The sequence below is a fragment of the Crocodylus siamensis genome, chromosome 1, assembly GCF_052110815.1.
Source record: "Crocodylus siamensis isolate JL-2025a chromosome 1, ASM5211081v1, whole genome shotgun sequence".
NCBI classification, from domain to species: domain Eukaryota; kingdom Metazoa; phylum Chordata; order Crocodylia; family Crocodylidae; genus Crocodylus; species Crocodylus siamensis.
Window position 1 is genome coordinate 12488260 of NC_143395.1, and position 20753 is coordinate 12509012.

Consider the following 20753-nt stretch of genomic DNA (forward strand, 5'->3'; position numbering starts at 1 on the left):
ATATATTTAATTTTCTCTATTGTTGCATGGAAAAGAAGATAAAATCCGCAGTCACATGGAGAGTTGCTTTTGTCTTGCCATATAGAACATTTAAAGAAAAGAGGGAAAAAACCCATCCGCTCTGATTACTGTATCTGTAAGATCGTTTGGAAAATATACTGTATAATTGAGACTGATTATCAGCTTAAATTTCTTGGCTTTGCTTTTTGGGAATATTGTCTTCTGTGGACATGAGGTTATTGAAACTGTGCACTAGTGAGGCAACAAAACAAAACAGATGGTGCATTAATAATGGGGGTATTAAAAAAAGGATAGTCTTCCAGATTCCGATGTATTCATTAATACATTTTAGACAATTTAATTGCTTCCTGAAACACTAATTGAAAGAGTTTCATTTGCAAAAGCCTAGGTCTTGGTAATATAAACCAGGCACAGTGCCACAAAGAGCTTGAATGCTGTAATAAGGAAATGAATAGAATTTTTTTTAATTCAGTTAAATTTTTTTTTCTTTTCCTTTTAATGAAATCTGTACAAAGCAATACAAAGCAACAGAAAAAGAAGATTTATAAAGGGAAAAAGGTTTAGGAAGAATTGGATGTGTTGAAAATGTGGACAGTATTTTTGGCTTATGAAAAGTCAGCCCACATCAAGGGATGCATGCTTTGGATTTGAGAGAACTGGCATGCCATTCAGTATAATTTTATCAACACAACACAGCCCTATACTGTGCATTTCTATAAACCTGTCTAAGTGATGGATACCTTTTAAAATCCTTTCTTTTGAAGGTGTATGCAATGGCTTAAGTGTCTGCTCTAGATATGGATGGACAAGCATGCTTCGCCTGATTTCCAGTCCACTTGACCATTATAAGTTTGAGTCAAACTTTATTGGGATCGTGTTTAGTAGAGAGACAGATAAAGAAAAAAGCAAAAAGATGGTAAAATAGAAACAAAATGTGTGTGGTGGAAGCGGAGCAGGGAGCTAGCAAAGTTTTAAAAAATTCCCTTACAGAGAAACTGGAAAGAAAACAGGAAACCTAAAGAAAAATGTAAATTTCAAGGAAAAATGTCCAAATAGAAAAACAGATACAGGCTCTAGGGCACCTTCTTGCCAGACTCTTCGGAGTGAGTTGGAAGTAAATTCCAACGTGATTCATAGAGGGTGCATCTACATGAGACACTAAACGTGCAATAGACCAATGCTACTGTGCATTAGTGTGGCCAGCAAAAACCGTGCTAATGCACCAATGTACAGCAGAAGTAGCCTACTGCACTTTAGTGTCACGAAAAAAGCATGCACTGGTGTTACTGTGCGGTAGCACCAATTATGGCACATTAAGTTAGTATCTGTGTAATTACAGGTAATAAACTTAATGCACCATAATTATGGTGTATTAATGAAATATAGATGTGCCCACAGTGTTGTATATCAGCTCCTCTGAGATCTGATACAGCTCAACTGAATCTTTACTCTGGTTTTCCACTAGCTCCCTTCCTAGCCACAAAGAATATCCTCAGAACTGAATTTAGACCTAAGTTAGGGGACCCAGTTCTGGAACACATGCTGAAACCCAAGTGAAGTTTTAATTTATGGTGAGATTTTCAGAGGTATTATTATGCTGAGCATTCCCATGCCTGACTGTGGGAGTGAAATTCACAAACTTAAATGGGCTCTCAAGTTCCATATGTTTTAAATAGAGAAATACAGGCACTTAGGAGTTCCTAATCCTCAAATGAGCAGGGGAAATACCTGAACAAGACCAGAGGAAGCATAGAAGAGAGGGCCATATCTTAAACCCCATCTGTGTCCCAGAATTAGGCACCAGTTAGGTACTTTCATAAAATCACAGAATAATAGAAAATTAGAGTTGGAAGGGAACTCAGAAAGTCATCTAGTCCAAGGCCCTGCTCAAAACAGGGCCATCGCCAACTAGATGATTCCAAAAAGGGCTTTGTTGAGCCAAGCCTTAAAAACCTCCAAGGATGTAGAATCCACTACCTCCTTAAGAAACCTGTTCCAGTGCTTCCCCATCATCCTAATAAAAACATTTTTCCTAATATCCAATCTAAATTTCCCTTGCTGCAACCTGAGACCCTTGTTCTGTTATCTTCTACTACTGAGAACAGGCTACCTCCATTTTCTTTGTAACCACCTTTCAGATAGTTAAAGGCTGTTACCAACCCCCTCTCCTTCGCTTCCTCCCACCACCCATGGCTTCTCCTCCAGAATAAATAAGCCCAGGTCTCTCAATCTCTCCTCAGAAGTCAAGTGCCCCAGCCTCCTAATCATTTTCATTGCCCTCTGCTGGGCTTTCTCCAAATTGTCCACATCTTTTCTCCTGAGGGCAGGGGGGTGGGGCGGGGGCAAAAACTGACCACAGTACTCCAGGTATGGCCTCACCAGTGCAGAACAGAGCGGGGTGATTACTTCCTTTGATCTGCTGGCTATGCTCCTACTAATACAGCCCACTATGCTGTTAGCTTTCTTGGCAACAAGGGCACACTGCTGACTCATATCCATTTTATTGTCCCCTGCAGCCCCTGGGTCCTTTTCTGCAGAGATGCTGCTTAGCCAGTTGGTCCCAAGCCTGTAGCAGTGCATGGGATTGTTTCATGCTAAGTGCAGGACTTTGTACTTGTCCTTGTTGAACCTAATGAGATTTCTTTTGGCCCAAACCTCCAATTTGTCTAGGTCACTCTGAAATTTTGCCCTACCCTGCAGCATATCTACTACTCACCACAGCTTGGTGTTACCTGTGAACTTGTTGAGGGTACACTCAGTCCCCTAGATCATTAATGAAGATATTGAATGAAACTGGCCCAAAGACTGATCCCTGGGGCACTCCACTTGACACTGTCTGCCAACTAGACCTCAAGCCATTGTTTACTACCCATTGAGCCTGACAATCTAGCCAACTTTCTGTCCACCTGACAGACCATACATCCAACCCATACTTCCTTAACTTGCTTACAAGAATGCTGTAGGAGATCATATCAAACTGCTTTCCCTGCATCCACAGAGCCAGTCATCTCATTGTAGAAAGCAATTAAGTTGGTCAGGCATAACTTGCCCTTGGTTAATCCATGCTGGCTATTCCTGATCAATCACCTTCTTCTCCTCTAAGTACTTAGAAATGGATTCCTTGAACATCTGCTCCTTGATTTTTCCAGGGATTGATGTGAGGCTGACTGGTCTGTAGTTCCCTGGAAAAAATACTCTTTCTTTCCCTTCTTAAAGATGAGCACTACATTTGCCCTTTTCCAAACATCTGGGACTGCCCCCAGTCACCACAGTTTTTCAAAGATGATCACCAGTGGTTGTGCAATCACATCAGTCAACTCCCTCAGCACCCTTGGATGCATTGCACCTGGCCTCATGGACTTGTACATATCCAGCTTTTCTAAATAATTCCTAACCTATTTTTTTGTTACCACTGAGGGCTGCTCATCTCCTCTCCAAACTGTGCTGCCTAGTGCAGTAGTCTGGGAGCTGATCTCGCCTGTGAAGGCCAAGATGAAAAGATATTGAGTATTTCAGACTTTTCCCCATTATTTGTCACTAGGTTGCCTTCCCCAGTTCAGTAAGAGGGCCACACTTTCCCTGACCTTCCCCTTGTTGCTAGCATACTTGTAGAAACCTTTCTTGTTCCCCTTCATGTCCCTTGCGAGCTGCAACTCCAATTGTGCTTTGGCTTTCCTGATTTCATCTGTGCATGCCTAACTAATATTCTTTACTTCTGCCTAGTCTTCTGTCCAACCATCCACCTCTTGTAAGCTTCCTTTTTGTGTTTAAGTTCACTGAAGTGTGTTGTCTGTTAAGCCAAGCTAGTTGCCTACCATATTTGCTATTCTTCCTACACATCAGGATAGCACGTAGTCATGAGTTCAGTGCCTGTTTCCTGTATTCATGAGTTCAGTGCCTACCTGAGAATGGGAGTCAGAGCTTGAAACTCATGCCTACATCTCAGTGATCAGGGCGGAGATGGCAACCTCACACATGGTACCTTAGGGGTTAACATGCTCATGCAAGAATTAGAATGCTTAGGTTCTTGACCCATTTCCTATATCTCATTTAAGTACTATAAATCCAAGGAAATATTATGCATGGGAAGTGCTCACAATTCATCTTTATTAAGCTGGATCACTGTTCTAAAAAGTATTCAAGATTCATGAAACCAGTCTTCTTCTTATGTCTTTACGCCACATTTGACCAGTTTGTTACACATACTTGTGGTCATTTGTTGTACTTTGCAAGGTCTGTATATAGTTAGTATATATCAAGCAGTGGGCAATTCAGTAGGCATTGAATAGTCTGAGGCTCTGAGTAGCAGTCACGAATGCCTGAACCAATGGTATAGCACCATTTCTTCATTAGTTCTTTGGTATAGATGTCTATGCCCTGTACAGGTGTTATTGTGCAGATAAAAGGGGTGGGGGTGTAGCCCTCTTCACCAAGGACAGCTACACGTCCCTCCAAATTGACATTAGCACCCAGGAGGGATGACTGGAGTCTCTCTGGGTTAAAATCTGTGGGGAACATGGCTTAGGGGACATCATGGTAGGAGTCTACTACAGACCTCCTAACCAGAAACAAGAGCTGGAACAGGAATTCACCAGGCAGTTGGCTGAGGCTACATGCTCTAGGTGCATGGTTGTCATAGGAGACTTCAACTACCCAGACATCTTATGGGAAGACCATTCATCCAAATCAGATCAGTCGCAAAGCTTCCTTACGTGCATGGATGAGCTCTACCTGACTTAAGAAGTCTATGGGCAAGAGGCAAAGCATTGTTGGACCTGGTACTGGCCAAAGGGGATGACACAGTCAGTGACCTGAGAATCGATGGAAAGCTGGGTGATAGTGACCACGAGCTGATCACCTTTACTAGCCATTGAAAAGCTGGCAAGGCAGTCAGCAGAGCAGAAGTCCTTGACTTTAGGAAAGCAGACTTTGACAAGCTCAGGAGGCTCATTGTTGAGGCCCTAAGGACCACAACTCGACTGAAGAGGAGTCCAAGAGAAGTGGTTGCTCCTCAAGGGAACGATCCTGACAGCACAAGGGATGGCCATCCCATCTTGGAGAAAGGGTAGCAAAAGGGCTCAGCAATCCCCTTCGTTCAGCAGGGACCTCCTATGCCTCAAAAGAGAGATGTATAAAGGATAGAAGGTTGGAATTACCTCCAAGGGGGATTGCTCAGCACCAGTCTGTACCTGCAGCGAGCAGATCAGGAAAGCTGAGTTGCAACCAAGCTCCATCTGGCTTCACATATCAAGGATAACAAAAAGTCCTTTTTCAGATATGTAGGGAGTTGGAAAAAAGCAAGGGCATATTTATACCTAGCATCAGTGGTGATCTAGTAAAGGATCACCTCAAGAGGATGGACACCTTCAAATCAGCTGGTCCTGACAGATTCTACCCTAGAGTACTCAAAGAGCTGCCAGGTGTCATAGTGCAACCATTGGCAAAAATATTTGTAAATTTGTGGTGCTGAGGTGAAGTACCCAAAGACTGGAAGAAGGCCAATGTGGTACCGATCTTCAAGAAAGCATGGAAAGTAGATCCCGGGAATTACAGGCCAATCAGCTTTACCTCAATTTCTGGTAAGATTCTCAAGAAAATTATCAAGGATACCCTTCTGGACAAGCTGCCTGAGGGCAACATCCTGTGGGATAGCCAGCGTGGGTTTGTCACAGGTAGGTTGACCAATCTCATCTCCTTCTATGACCAGGTGATGTATCACCTGGACAAGAGAGAAGGGATTGATGTCATATACCTGAATTTTAAAAAAGCCTTTGATCTGGTGTCCCATGACCTCCTCATGGAAAAATTGGCCAACTGTAGCCTTGGCTACACCACAGTCCATTGGCTGGAAAATTGGCTCCAAGATCGAACCCAGAGAGTAGTGATTGATGGTAGTGAATCATTATGGCTCTCTATAACCAGTGGCATCTCCCAAGGCTCTGTCCTTGGATCAATTCTCTTCAACATCTTTATCAGTGATGTGGACACTGGTGTCAGAAATGCACTGGCTAAGTTCACCGATGACACTAAACTTTGGGGGACAGCATCCACACCTGAGGACAGGCTAGCGATCCAGGCTGACTTGGATAAGCTTATTAAGTGGGCAAACACAAACCTGATGATGTTCAATACTGATAAATTCAAGGTACTTCATCTTGGGAAAAAAACCCATAGCATACTTATAGGCTTGGCAGTGCTACATTTACTAGCACCACTGCTGAAAGGGATTTGGGGGTCATGACTGACCACAAGAAGAATATAAGCCACCAATGCGATGTTGCAGCTGGTAAAGCAAACAAAACCCTGGATTGCATCTATGGATGCTTCTCAAGTAAATCTCAGGATGTAATCCTCCCACTGTACTTGACCTTGGTGAGGCCACAGCTAGAGTACTGCATCCAATTCTGGGCTCTGCAATTCAGTAAGGATGTGAAGAAGCTTGAGGGAGTCCAGAGGAGAGCCACGCACATGATCAGAGGGCAAAAGAATGGGTCTTATGAAGAGAAGCTGAGAGCCATGGGACTCTTCAGTTTGGAAAAGTGCAGGCTTGCGGGGAACTGGTAGTCACCTATAAATACACAGGGGGTGTTCATCAGGATCTGGGAGAACATCTCTTCACCAGAGCGCCCCAAGGAAAAACCAAGATCAATGGTCATAAACTCCTACAAGACTGTTTTAGGCTGGACATAATAAAAATTTCTTTACTGTCTGAGCCCCAAGGGCCTGGAACAGACTTCCTCCACAGGTGGTGCAGGCACTTACTCTGGACTCATTCAAGAAATGTTTGAATGGTTATCTTGCTGGGGTCCTTTGACCCTAGCTGACTTCCTGGCCTTGGGGCAGGGGGCTGCACTCAATGATCTTTGAGGTCCCTTCCACCCCTAATGTCTATGAAATCTATGAAATCTGACTCCAGTACGTAGTTGGCTGAGACTACACTTCTACCATGGTTCATCAGCCCCGGGTGGTAAGGACTCAGATGCTTTAATGTCCATTTCCCCACTGTCAGTTATTTTCTTGAGCCTCTCATTCCTCATCTATAGTTGGGTCTCCTAGGGTGTGGCAACAACAGGTTGAGTACTGGTGAGGAAGCTCCTGTGTGACTTTAGATGCTTGTGTCCTGCAGGGTGGTTGCACAGTGGGTGTCTTGCATCTTCAGTTTGTCTCAATCATTTTTTCCTGGTGGGCACTCTTCTTCTGATGTCAGGTGGATGAAACTTCTGATGAAACTAGAAAGAGAACAAGTAAAAGATACCCTGATTTATATCCAGGTAAAGAGAACAACCCATTCAGATGTGACAAGTCTGGTTGCTCCACCTTGTGCTGCTTATTCGTTATAGATCAGAGTCATTGGATAAAATGTATAAACAGTATTGGAAGCCAGGGACATTTTCCAAGTGTTGAATGAAAAATTTCACTTTCAATGAGCTCCAGTATTAGAAAGTGAATTTCTATCCTGTAGGATTTGCTTTTGAACCAACTGGAACTAAAAGTAAATGCTTTCTACTATTTTTGTGAAAAGCCTTCAAAAACAAAAAGGTTTCAAAAAAGCAATTTCAGTGCATTGTGGGACATGTACTCACACCAGAAAGAATGGGTCTGTGAGGTACCTGAAGTACCTAAATAACAATTTCCATGAGACACTACAGCAGCTTAGATGGGCATGGATTAATATCAGATGCAAAAAGAAATAATTTTATTTGGGTCAACAAATTACATTTTTTCGTTTCATACTGGCTCAAAGGAAGATTGAAAAATTTTTGGCAAAATGGATATTTTGTGGAATCCACATTTTTATTGAAAAAGCATTTTAACAAAAAGCATGAAAATCAGCTCTAAAGGATTTAGCCTGAGGCCATCTGAAATACCAGTTGGGATTTATAAAAGGTTATGCATATAACCGTCATCCTATATATTCATTCGGAAAGAGGCATCTTCTCAAGATTTGTTTTCAGAGATTAGCATTATCAGATGTAAGTAAATAAGGCTAGGAAAATGGAGTAAACAAGAATAGCATTGCAGGTGCCCACCAACAGCCTCACAAAAATTATTACTAGATGACCTGACTTTCTAAAATATTAAATGCTGTTTAAAGATATCATAGGGAAGCTATGGGTTTACCTGCTGTCATCTAAAGTTAAAATTTTCTGAAACCACTATAAGAATATCTCTAAGCACACTTGAACATTAACACCAGATCTGACAGCTGGGCAAAGTGACATGTAATAGATTAATTCAAAGAGGTATAACCTTTCATAAGCAACAATTTACTTCATCAGATGGAAATGCAATTGCTTATGAAAACACATGCCTCTGGCTCCTGGCAGATGCCAGTTTAGTGGCACAACAGGATCTGATTCCCAAGCCCAACAATCATGTATCCTGTCATCACGACTGCAGCTTCAAGCCATTGGTCCACATCCTCCTCTATGCAGCAAGAGAGAAAAGGCACTTCCCCTCTTCTTTGTAGCCCTTTGAGTATTTGAAGACTTCTGTCATGTCCCTCTTAAGCACCTTTTCCCCATGCTGAAAGTGCCTAGCTCCTTCAGCCTTTCCCCATAGGACTTGCTTTCCAAACCTTTTGTCATCTTTGTTGCCCACTTCTGGACCCTCTATAACTGCTCCACATCTTTTTAAAAATGTGGAGCCTCGAACTGTACACAATACTCCTGATGCAGCCTAACCAGTGCTGAATGGAGAGGCACTATCACCTCCCATGTCTTGCACCTGCTGCTTTAATTGCTGAATCCCAAAATGCATTTGACTTTTGCGTAGTTGCATCATACTGAAGACTTATAGGGAGCCTGTGATCTACCAAGATTCCCAAGTTCTTTTCCATAATACTGTCATCCAGCCACGCATCACCCATTTCATATTTGTGTTTTTGATTCTTCTTTCGCAAGGTGCTACACCTGGCATTTGTCTGCATTGAACTTCATCCTGTTAGCTCTAGCCCAACTTTCAAGTATGTCAAGATCCTTCTGAATTGAGTGCACATCCTCCAAAGTGTTCACAATCCTTCCCCATTTTGACATCTGTAAACTTGCACAAGAAGCTTTCTATGCCAGCATACACATAGTTAAAAGCACTGGGCCCGAGACAGACCTCTGTGAAACTCCACATAAATCCTCCTGCCATTCTGACACGGACCCATTAATAATTACCCTTTGCTTGTGGCTACTGAGCCAGGTATCTAATTACCTTATAGTAGTTTTGTCCAATCTGCATTTCTCCAATCTGTTTATGAGAAGGTTGTGTGGGACCTTATTAAAAGCCTTGCTGAAATCCAGATACGCTATATCCACAGCTTTCCCTTCCTTCACCCGGGTAGTTACATTGTCAGAGGAGGAGATCAGATTTGTCTGACATGATTTGTTTTTCATCAGTCCATGCTTGCTGCTTGTGATCAGCCTTTCATTCTCCAGATACTTCCAGATGGCCTTCCTTAGGATATGCTCCAGTAACTTTCCAGGTATTAAGGTGAGGCTAACCAGTCTGTAGGCCCCCAGGTCCTCCTTTTTGCCTTCTTTAAAGAGGAGCACTACACTGGACATTTTCCAGTCATCTGGTACCTGGCCCATCTCCTATGACTTCATGAAGATCAGTGCCAAGGGCCCCAAGATCTCTTCTGCCAGTTCTTTCGGTACCCTGGGATGATGTTTACCTGCCCCTGCTGACTTGAATTCATTTAGACACAACAAAAGGTCCTTATTAGGCATCTAGCTGCAGCTTAAATTTTTAAAATTTTCTTGGTTACCTAAATTCATACATGTTACCTGAAATCGGATCGACTGCTTGGCGTTTACGTAAAGGGCCATGGAACAAACAAAATAAAAATGAGTTATGTTTACCAGCTGTTAAATTTACTAAGAGAAATCCATTTATGTACAGTAATCCACCATTACATTTGGAAAACACCTGCTGTTTGTTAGATAAGTGATGTGAAAGGAGAAGGCCTCAGAGGATGACTGCCTAGATATGGAGATAATGCATTGATTGACTCACATTATTTGAGATAATGAGAAGGAGAAACAATGGATGATTGAGAGAAAAACATTACATATATAAAGGATGCTTCCAGAACATAGAGAATTCTGCAAATACTTCTGTAATAAACTTGATGAGTGGAAGTGATCTTTTCCAGATATTAGCAAATTTCAGATATTGTTTATTCTTATTTGCATATTAAAATATCTGGGTACAGTGGCAGTCCCAAAAGTGGAAGAAGTAGAAATAATGTTGAGTAATGACAGACGCAGTGCAAAGGGAGAGAAATTCAACATTTGCACAGCAAAGCAGCTATATAATTCTTGACTGCTACTATTGACCTCCTGAATTCTTAAACTAGTCCAGTAACTGCTTAGTCAGTTAAGAAAACCCAGTAAGGAATACCAGCTTTAAATATACAACATATACAAAGAGAAACACTGAATATTAAAGAGGCAGAAAAGAATTTAACAAAAAATGAATATCTCTTCAAATGCATTTGTAAAAAATCAAGGGTGAAAAAGGAAGTCAGGTTAACCACCAAATTTCCAGGTACCACCACTGGTCTGATGAAAATCCTTTTTACAATCTTTTGGTGGCGCAGAGTCCATAATCTTTTCTCTCTGACGAGGAACATGTAATCCATGCCTTTTTCATTATAGACTGGATGACTGTAATGCTCTCTTTGACGATTTAGAGATGTTTACCAGTACAGAAAATGGCTCCCAATGGACTGATGCTTGCAAGCCCAGAATACCTTTGTTCCCTATTCTGACCAGAAAGCCTGTTCAATACTGCCTTACAGTTGGCTCAACGTTAGCTGGCCATTGATGTTTCTTATTTTCAGTTTTAATGCTAGTTCCCAAACACTGCATGCAGGGTGTTATCAGCGAGTACATTTAAAATAAAATACTGGTCTGATAGGATGTGCGCAAAGATAGACCAGGTTGGTTCAAGGATTTTTTCTGGGTGCCTCTACGTGAGTGCAGTGGCTGTTCTGATGTACTGTAATTACAGGGTATTTAGACTTGATTAATTGAGGCTGCTGGAGCATGGCAATTAGACTCGATTAATACAGTCTGCTAGAGCATGACAATTAGTAAAACTTTAGTTCAAGCGCTTCCACTGCCATTTTGGAGTGTGGGGATGCTGATACACAAGACACTGTGGTGCTTTAATTACAGTGACTCTCGGAGCCGCTCTAATGAAAGCGCTGCCCTCCCCACCCCCAAAGAATGTGTAAAAGTGCCGCAAGTGTCTGTCTTTTTTACCTTTTAAAGCATAGGGTAATTTTATGCCCTAAATGAGAAGTATAAGGTGTAAGAAGTCAGATTAGCCCAAATTAAAGTTAGATTGCAAATTATTAGGGAACAAACAGCTTCAACTTATTTAGTTGAGAGTTTCTTGTACATCCTCATTTGGAGGTATTGCCAGCATAACAGAAGATGCAAAATAATTGCATACTATATATAGGTAGTAATACTTATGTTTTAAAAGAGTGTTAATTGATCAAAATGGTTATTCAAATTTGTGTTTACTGTAAATTTAGTTTTCACTTAATGGAAGATTTCAATAACAGTTTTACTAGTGTTTTTATGAACATTTGGTTCTTTCAAACTTTTTTGTGACACAAAAATGTTGATAATGTCTACTTTATTGCACTTCAATATTGTTAACGGAAACATTATATTTATTTTGATAGTTTATATAGATTAATACAGTTTATTGGTTAAATAGGCTTTACAGAAAAGAGAGAAAAAAGGTGCCACCATTTGGTACAAGAGGGAATTTCAGGATGTTCCTTGTCTATTTCCATACCATTTTGGATTGAGACTATAAAATAAAATATTCCCCGGTCTACAGATGACAATAAATATGAGTGTTATCAAAATACAATGCCAAACATAATGAGATGTGGGTAAATGGTTCTTGGAGGAAGAACCACTTTGAAGAGCTTGCCTTTTAATTCAGAGAAGTAAAAAATGATAAATTTGAGCATATGTAGGTTCTAAATGCATGAAAAGCATATACACAGATCTAAGCAAGTAATATTTTATGGAGGTTTCTTTTTATAATATATAAATCTTCCAATATCTCTTATCCAATGAGTCGCTCCATAAAACAAGGCAAACAATAACGGTAATAGATAAAGATCAGGAAGGGACTACAGGTTATAGTCTCTTTATATATACCATAATTATATAAATATATTTTTAATCAAGCAGTATTTACCATATATGGCACTTTGATAACATATACAATTGAGCCTGAATAGGCAATTTTGGACTAACCAGTCAATTTCTATAAAATCTCTTAGGATGAAAGGCTGAGGTACTCCCAACAAGTACTTCAGTTCAGTGTATTCCTAACAAAGAGGAGAAAACTTAGTAAGACACGCTATTCATGTAGAAGAGTTATTCAATTTAAAATCACCCTTGGGTTGCAATCTAAAGTCCTGCTGCTGTAACTCAAATAATTGATGCAAATAAGTTCCTTGCAGAAAGGTAATGCAATCTTGTACTCTCAAGATTGTACAATCACACTTAAATAGTGAATAGCCCTTCTGCTGACTCTCAACCAGGATGGATTTGTCGTGTGTGTAGAAATGCCCATTGAAATCCAAAGCATGCATGCGAAGTGCTTCCTGGGAACAGCTGCAAGTTCAGCTCTGTGATAGAAATGGTTGGGCTTATTCCTTCAGAATGAGTCCTTAGTGGAAGCTACAGTTTCTATGATATCAACATTTTCCATATACAATTTCCAAGTTTGCTGGAATAGTTTGATTTTCCCCATAGGAGAAGTGGGAGGACAGGGTTCTCAGCCCTGCTAACTTTGAGTAGAAGTGAACACCTATTTTCTGTCCCCTTTCCAAACCACCAGGCTATAGGCTAAGCACAGCCTGGGGCTCTGTCCATACCTCCTGTTGAAGCTGGACCACTGGGCAACCAAGAGAGTAGGAGAGGAGAGTAGAAGGAGCCCAGATCTTTTGCTCAAGGGGCACTGCTCTGGGAATGATGGGTTCTGCACTTGTGGCAATGCTTCTGCCCTAGCTGCTGTCTGATCATTTTATTCAGTGACTACTACAGTACATGCAAAATGCAGCAATATTAATGAAGGAAGACCAGAGGCCAGACAACAAGCCCATGGTCTATAATGCACCTATGGGTGCCAGAATGGTTCATTTACCTTCCTGGGCCTCTCTCTGCTAGCTTTTATCATTCCTCAAGGGTATCCTGTTTCACCCTCATGATCTTGTGTGCCACACCGTGATGCAATGAATTGACAAGGGGAGGCTGCCTTGAATTCAACGACGGCTTTGGTAGTTGACCCTTGCCTGGCCTATGGCCCCCTTGGCTTTGTCCCACTTTTACTGTAGTTGAGCCTTTCAGCTCGGGACCTGCTTCCCAGGACTGCAAGCTCTTGGCTCAGCTTTGTTCATGCCCTTGGGCCCTCTGGTCCCTCTATATTAGGCCTCTGGAGCTACACGTCTTGCCTTCATGAGTCCTAAGTCTTCTCCCGCCTCAATACTAGGCAAGCTTTGCTTCTTACACGTTCTGGGCTTATGCCCAAGTCTCAGTCTTCTGTTGTATAAAAAAAATGCACCTAGAGTTTGGGCATCTCTGGGCACCCCTATCAGTGGTCTCTGCCTTCACAACAGTCACTGGGGAACAAAAGAGGTAAGGAACTGAAACCATGCGCATCTGCTTCAACTCAGAGAAATTGCTCCATCTGGGGTCAGCCTTATCCAGCACTGGTGCTTGCATAACAGAAGCCAGAAAGTCTTGGGATATTTATCTTGCCCCCAGTAAAGACTCCAAGGTTTCCTCCACCCTGGCTAGCACTCTGAATTCTTTCTTTGCAGTCCTGCGTCCTGCTCCTGGGCTCTTTCATCCTACAGCCATATTGCCCCTTTGGACTGCATTTCTAAATGCATCTCTGGGTCACCTGATCCTCCATTTCCATCCCAGTTTCATCAGGCACTGTTTTTGCATCTGGGCTAGGAGGCCATTATGTTTCAGGCTTCTCTGCCTGTTAACTTGGCTTGACAAAAAAACAGAAAAAGGAAAGAAGAGGGGAACAAACAGGGAATTATGGGGAAGAGAACTCATCACCCTTAGATCGCCTCCCTCTCTAGAAATGGGGCAGGAGCACTGTTATAGTAGCCTTCTTTTCCTTTTTTGGTGCTTACTACCTTGAAAACTCTGCAGGTCCTCTTCCTCACTCTTCCTGGATTAAAAAAATCAGCATTGCTGGTCACTGTTGCCAGCATTATAACAAAATTATAGTGTATAACAAAATTATAGTTTTGCAACTTCCTCTTTATTTTCTCTTCACTTCCTTTTTATTTCCTCTCTACTACACAATGCTACAGTGTAGTAGGGCAGGGGCCCCATTACACCATCTCTCTGAAGCATAAAGACAGGCTCCCCCTTCTTGTTCTCCCTCTGATCCCATGTATATAAGTCCTCACTTAGTCCTTGTAGAGAACTCCTGAAAGAGTTTGTTGAAGGTCTTAGTTTTGGATTATAGGCAGAGAAGACTGGAATTCTTCATCCATTCTAAAACATATATATACACTGTATTTACTCAAATATAAGACAACCCCCCAATAATTATCTTCTAGATATGGAAAATAAATAAATTGGCTATAATTTATAGGAATAGAATGTAATTATTAGAGGTTTGCCTTGAATTTGCCTCCCTTCCAGAGCTACAGAAGGGAAAATAAATCTGGGGAGGTCAGGTAACTCTCTTGCCCTTTCCTTCCACAAACTCTTCCCATTAGGGACCTTTCCCTCCCCCCACTCTTATTGTTAGACTCTTCCTTCCCTGAGCACATGGACATCAGGGACAAAATTAAAACACTTACTTTAAAATAAGCATAGCTATAGTAATTTGCATCTAGTGCCCACTGGTTTGTTCATCCAGAATTGATGCATTTTACCTTTTCTGAAATTGTTGAAAGATTTGGCATAGGTATTCCATACTTTTAAGTAGCACAGCTGTATATACTAAAAACTTTTTTTTCAAAAATACTTATTTTTGTATATAAATATATACATAACTGTACTTCTAACAACCTGTCAAGTGACCACTGTGGTTCACTTGGCAGATCAGAACATGCTTTGACAGTTAAACTATTGTAATCCCGTTAGACAGTTCGCACTGTGCACCCATTACCATTCCAGTGCTATCACTCATTGTTTTTTCAGAGGGTTTGCCTGTGTTATGAAGGTGAAGTGCTATAGTGTCAAAAACGCTAGGGAGGTCTAGATCGTGGGTGTCCCAATTTCTGGCTGAGTGTTCTACCTATTGGGATAAAATGTGGAAGAACCCTTCATCTTCTTTTGGCTAGGCCATAACTTTTGGGACCTATGCTCAGGTAGCTATAGAAGGAGCTGAGTACATCTCCAGCCAGAGGACAGTCTGCTGTCCATAATCAACAGCCATGAGGACACTTCCACATACATGCTATACATCGAGTAGGGTCATTGACTGCAGAAGTGCCAAAAATGTCACTTATTTAGCTGGTTAACCTCCATTTAGACATGCAAAGTTAAATAGGATTCTGCCCTTCATTTTAGTACACAGTGGGCGCATCTACATGTTGCCCTATGGCAACATTGTTACTGCGCCATGCTTAGTTCTACCACTTCACCTCTTTTTGGAAGTACTAAAGCGCAGGACAGTAACCACACAGACTGTGTTGTGTTCATGGTGCACAGTTTTAGCTGCTATTTCGCTGTAGCAGTGGGCTAAAATGGGGGAGTGAGCCACTGTAGTAAGTTGTGATCACTATGCCACTGTAGTAAGTTGTATGGTGAAGTAGTGCAATGCTACAGTGCAATGCTACAGTGACTAACAAAAGGTGATATGTAGATATGCCCTGTGGGCACATCTACATGTGCAATTAATGCAAAGCAATAAACTCCACAGTTTATAGTACTGTTTGAACTTGTGCCCAGGATCACAGCATGCTCAGCCAGGCTGGAGCAGCCCCAACTGACAGGAGGTACCAGGGACCAGCTTGCCAGCCCAGAGCTGCTCCTGCCCAGCTTAGCATGCTGTGGTGGGATAGCTGGGGCACTATCCTGATACAGGGTACTACTACAAGTACTATCCTGCTGTGGAGTTCATAGATTTCATAGACATTAGGGTTGGAAGGGACCTTGAGAGATCATTGAGTCCAGCCTCTTGCTCCAGGGGCAGGAAGTCAGCTGGGGTCAAAGGATCCTAGCAGGATAAACATCCAAATGTCTCTTAAAGGAGTCCAGAGTAGGTGCTTCACCACCTCTGGAGGCAGTCTGTTCCAGGCCTTGGGAGGCTTGGACAGTAAAGAATTTTCTCCTTATATCCAGCTGAAACGGTCATGGAGGAGTTTGTGACCATTTGACCTTGTCATCCCTTGGAGTGCTCTAGTGAACAGGTGTTCCCCCAGATCCTGATGTACACCCCTTATACACTTATAGGCAGCCCCCAGGTCCCCCCTGAGCCTGCACTTTTCCAGGCTGAAGAGGTCCCATGTGGTCCCATGGCTCTCAGCCTCTCTTCATAAGGCCTGTTTACCTGCCCTCTGATCATGTGCGTGGCTCTCCTCTGGACTCTTTCAAGCTTCTCCACTTCCTTTTAAAATTGTGGAGCCCAGAATTGGATGCAGTACTCCAATTGCGGCCTCACCAAGTCTGAGTACAGTGGGAGGATGACATCCTGGGATTTGCTTGAGATACATCTATGGAAGCAAGCCAGAGTTTTGCTCACTTTACCAGCTGCAACATCACACTGGTGGCTCGTATTCGTCTTGTGGTCATACATAACCCCAAGTCCCTTTCCGCTGTGGTGCTAGTAAGTGTAGCACTGCCAAGCCTATAAGCATGCTGCAGGTTTTTCTTCCCAAGGTGGAGTACCTTGCATTTTTTGGTGTTGAACACCATCAGGTTTTCATCCACCCATTTTCTGAGCCTGTCAAGGTCAGCCTGGATCACCATCCCATCCTCGGGTGTGGAGGCTTTACCTCAAGGTTTGGTGTCATCAGTGAACTTGGCCAGCCCACTGCTGACACCAATGCCCACATCATTAATAAAGACGTTGAAGAGTATAGGCCCAGGGACGGAACCTTGGGGGACCCCACTGGTCACAACGCACCACAATGATTTACCTCCGTCTACTACCACTCTCTGCATCCAACCTCAGAGTCAATTCCCCAGCCAATGGATTGTGATGTAGCCAAGGCCACAGTTAGCCAGTTTTTCTATGAGATTATTATGGGATACCAGATTGAAGGCTTTTTAAAAATCAAGATATATGACATCAATCTCTTCTCCCATGTCCAGATGATATGTCACCTGGTCATATAAGGAGATGAGATTGGTCAGGCAAGACCTACCCACAACAAACCAATGCTGGCTATCCCTCAGGATGTTGCCATCAGCCAGTTTGTCAAGAATGGTCTCTTTGATAATTTTGTTCAACATCGTCCTTAGGATAGAGGTCAGACTGATGGGCCTGTAGTTCCCCAGATCTATTTTCCTCCCTTTCTTGAAGATAGGCACCACATTGGCCTTCTTCCAATCTTTGGGCACTTAGCCTGAGCACCATGAGTTCTCGAAGATCTGTGCCAGTGGCTGAGCTATGATGCCTGACAGCTCCTTAAGTACCCTGGGGTGTAAACTGTCTGGGCCAGCTGACTTGAAGGTATCCAGCCTCTCAAGGTGTTCCTTCACATGGTCTGCATTGATGAAGGGTAACAATTCTCCCTCACCGTGGCCATCCCGTACTGTACTGAGCAGGGTGGTCTCTTGGGGCTGGTGAAAAACTGATGCATAATACCCATTAAGTAGGTTGGCTTTTTCCTGGGCATTGGTTGTCAGTTGTCCCATATGGTTAAGCAGGGGTCCAATGTTACCTTGCTTTCCATCCAGCTGCCCACATATCTAAAAAAGGACTTTTTATTGTCTTTGATATGTGTAGCCAGTTGGAGTCCAGTTACAGCCTTGGCTTTCCTGGTTCACTCCCTACAGATCCGGACCACTGCAGACTACTTCTTCTTTGAGGTGGATCCTGTCCTCCATCATTTGTAGGTCTTTCTTTTTAGATGCAGGAGTCCACTATTTCCCTGCCAAGCCAAGGAGGCTGCTGTGCCCTTTTGCTGCTTTTCCTCCAAGACAGAATAGACACTGCTTGTGCTTAGAGGATCGCTCCCTTGAGGAGGAACCACCCATCCTGAACTCCCCTTACCTTAAGATTGTGGTCTGTTAGGGCAGGGGTAGGCAATGTTTTTTGGCTGGAGTGCTGAAAAAAACACAGTGTCTACCCTGAAAGGTTCCGGAGTGCTGGCATATCAGAAAAAGAAAATAAGGGTGGAGCAGACCCACTGGCAGCCTGGGGCTGGGGCCCAGGTCGTGGGCAGTGCAAGCCCACTGACAGCCCAGGGCTGGGGATCAGGCCATCGGCAGCGCAGGCCCACTGGCAGCCTGGGCCCTTCAGCAGTGACAGGATGAAGCTGAGGCCCATGCAGGTCCACAGCCCCAGCCCCACATGTGCCCCATCCCCACACTGCCAGTGGGCTGGCCCAGCAGTGGCACTGGTCTGGGGCCGGCAGTGGAGGTGAGGGCTGGGGGCTGGCCTACTGGCAGCATGTGGCTGGGGCCAGGGCCATCTGCAGCATCAAGATGGGGCCCAGGCAGTGGCCCTGATTTCATCCCAGTGCTGCAGGTGGCCCTGGCCCAGCAGCGGTGCTGGGCTGGGGGTGGCGGTGCCAGTGGAGGTGCTGGACCCGCTGGCAGCATGTGGCTGGGCCCGCGACTAGTGCCAGGATGGGGCCAGGGCCCACACAGGTTCGTGGGCCTGGGACCGGGCCTCATTCCAGTGCTGCCGATGGCCCTGGCCTGGCTGAAACAGACGGTGGTGGTGGTGCCAGCCAGAGCCATCTGCAGTGCCAGGATGGGCCACAGCCTCAGCATCATTTCAGCGCTGAAGACAGCCCTGGCCCAGTGCCAGAGGGGCGATGCTGCTGGCTGGGGCTAGGCTGCTGGCAGCACATGGCCAGGCCCAGGAACAGGGCCCATGGTGGTGATGGGGCTGGGCTGTTGGCAGCATGTGGCTGGGCCTGGATACAGGGCCCGTGGTGGTGATAGGGCTGGCCAGACCCAGGAACGGGACCCATAGTGGTGATGGGGTTGGGGTGCCGGCAGTATTGCCTGGGCTTGGGGACAGGGCCTGCAGCAGCAATGGTGCCAGCTGGGGCCTGCTGGCCAGCAGCATGGTGTTGGGGCCTGGGCCATCAGGGCATGGATGTGGCCAGGGACAAGGCCCAGGGCTCTTACCTGGCCAGCGTGGTCAGGGTATTCCAGAGCCTGTGTCCCTCGGTGGCAACTCTAGATAATGCAGGGGTTGGCAGCAGCAGAAGGCTGTTCCCAGGCATCCACGTGCTGCTCAATCTGGGCAAGCCCCTTCCTGGCCCTTGGGGCGGGAAGCAGCCGTGTGCCAGGAAAAATCATGCCGCGTGCCACGTTGGGCATGCATGCCGTAGGTTGCTGACCCCTGCCTTAGGGCCTCGCCAGCAAGCTGCCTGAGTTTGTCAAAGTCAGTTTTCCTGAAGTTGAGGACCTCATTGCTGACTGACTTGCCAGCTTTACAGTGGATGGTGAAGGTAATCATCTCATGGTCACTGTCTCCCAGCTTCCCTTCGATTGTTAGGTCACTGATTAAGTCATCTCCTGTTGCCAGTACCAGATCGAGCAGCGTTTTGCCTCTCATAGATTCATAGACTTTTTGAGGCAGGTAGAGCTCATTCACACACGTGAGGAAACTTTGCGACTGTTCAGATTTGGCCGAGTGCTCTTCCCATGAGATATCTGGGTAGTTGAAGTCTCCTATGACAACTATGCATCTGGAATGTGCAGCCTTGGCCAGTTTCTTGGTGAATTCCTGGTCAAGCTCTTGATCCTGGCTAGGAAGTCTGTAGTAGACTCCCACCATTGTGTCCCCTGTGCCGTGTTCCCCACAGATTTTAACCCAGAGAGTCTCCAGTCATCCACTCTGGGTGCCAATGTTGGCTTGCAGGGACGTGTAGCTTTCCTTGAGAGAGAACTACACCCCAGCCTCTTTTGTCTACATAATCTCTCCTTTACCAGGTATAGCCTTCTATATCTGTGGCCCAGTCATAGGTGGAGTCCCACCAGGTCTCCATTATCCCTGTGAGATTGTAGTCATTCATGTTTAGCAGGAGGACCAGTTCCTCCTCTTTATTCCCCAAGCTCCTGGCATTGGTGTACAGACACATGTCCCACTGGGGGCCCTTGTCTTCTCTACACATTGTTCTGGGGCTGGAATAGGGGTGGGTTCCCTTGAGTGCCTTAGCCCGCTGGAGTTAATTAGTTTACAGCGGCCTAATTGCCCTGTATGTGTAGACATCAAGATATTTACTGCAGAGCTCATTAGGCAACTCCACAGTACATACCTTATCTAGGTTTGCCCTTTGTATACCTATGGTCTGAAAAGGGACATGCTCTTTCTTTTTTTTTTAAAGCAAAAAAAGGAAAAATTATGTAATATCATGTGGAATGGATGGTTGATTGTAGGAACAAATGTTCTTTTGTTGTGAAATACTGCTCTGTATGCCTGTAGAAACATTTTTTTGGAAGAAAAGATGGTTTAGTCTTCGGACTGGTTTAAAATATGAGGAAACCTTGGTTATCTTCTGAAATTAGCCCAAACCAAACTCTTTTAAAGTTTCTGAAATATTT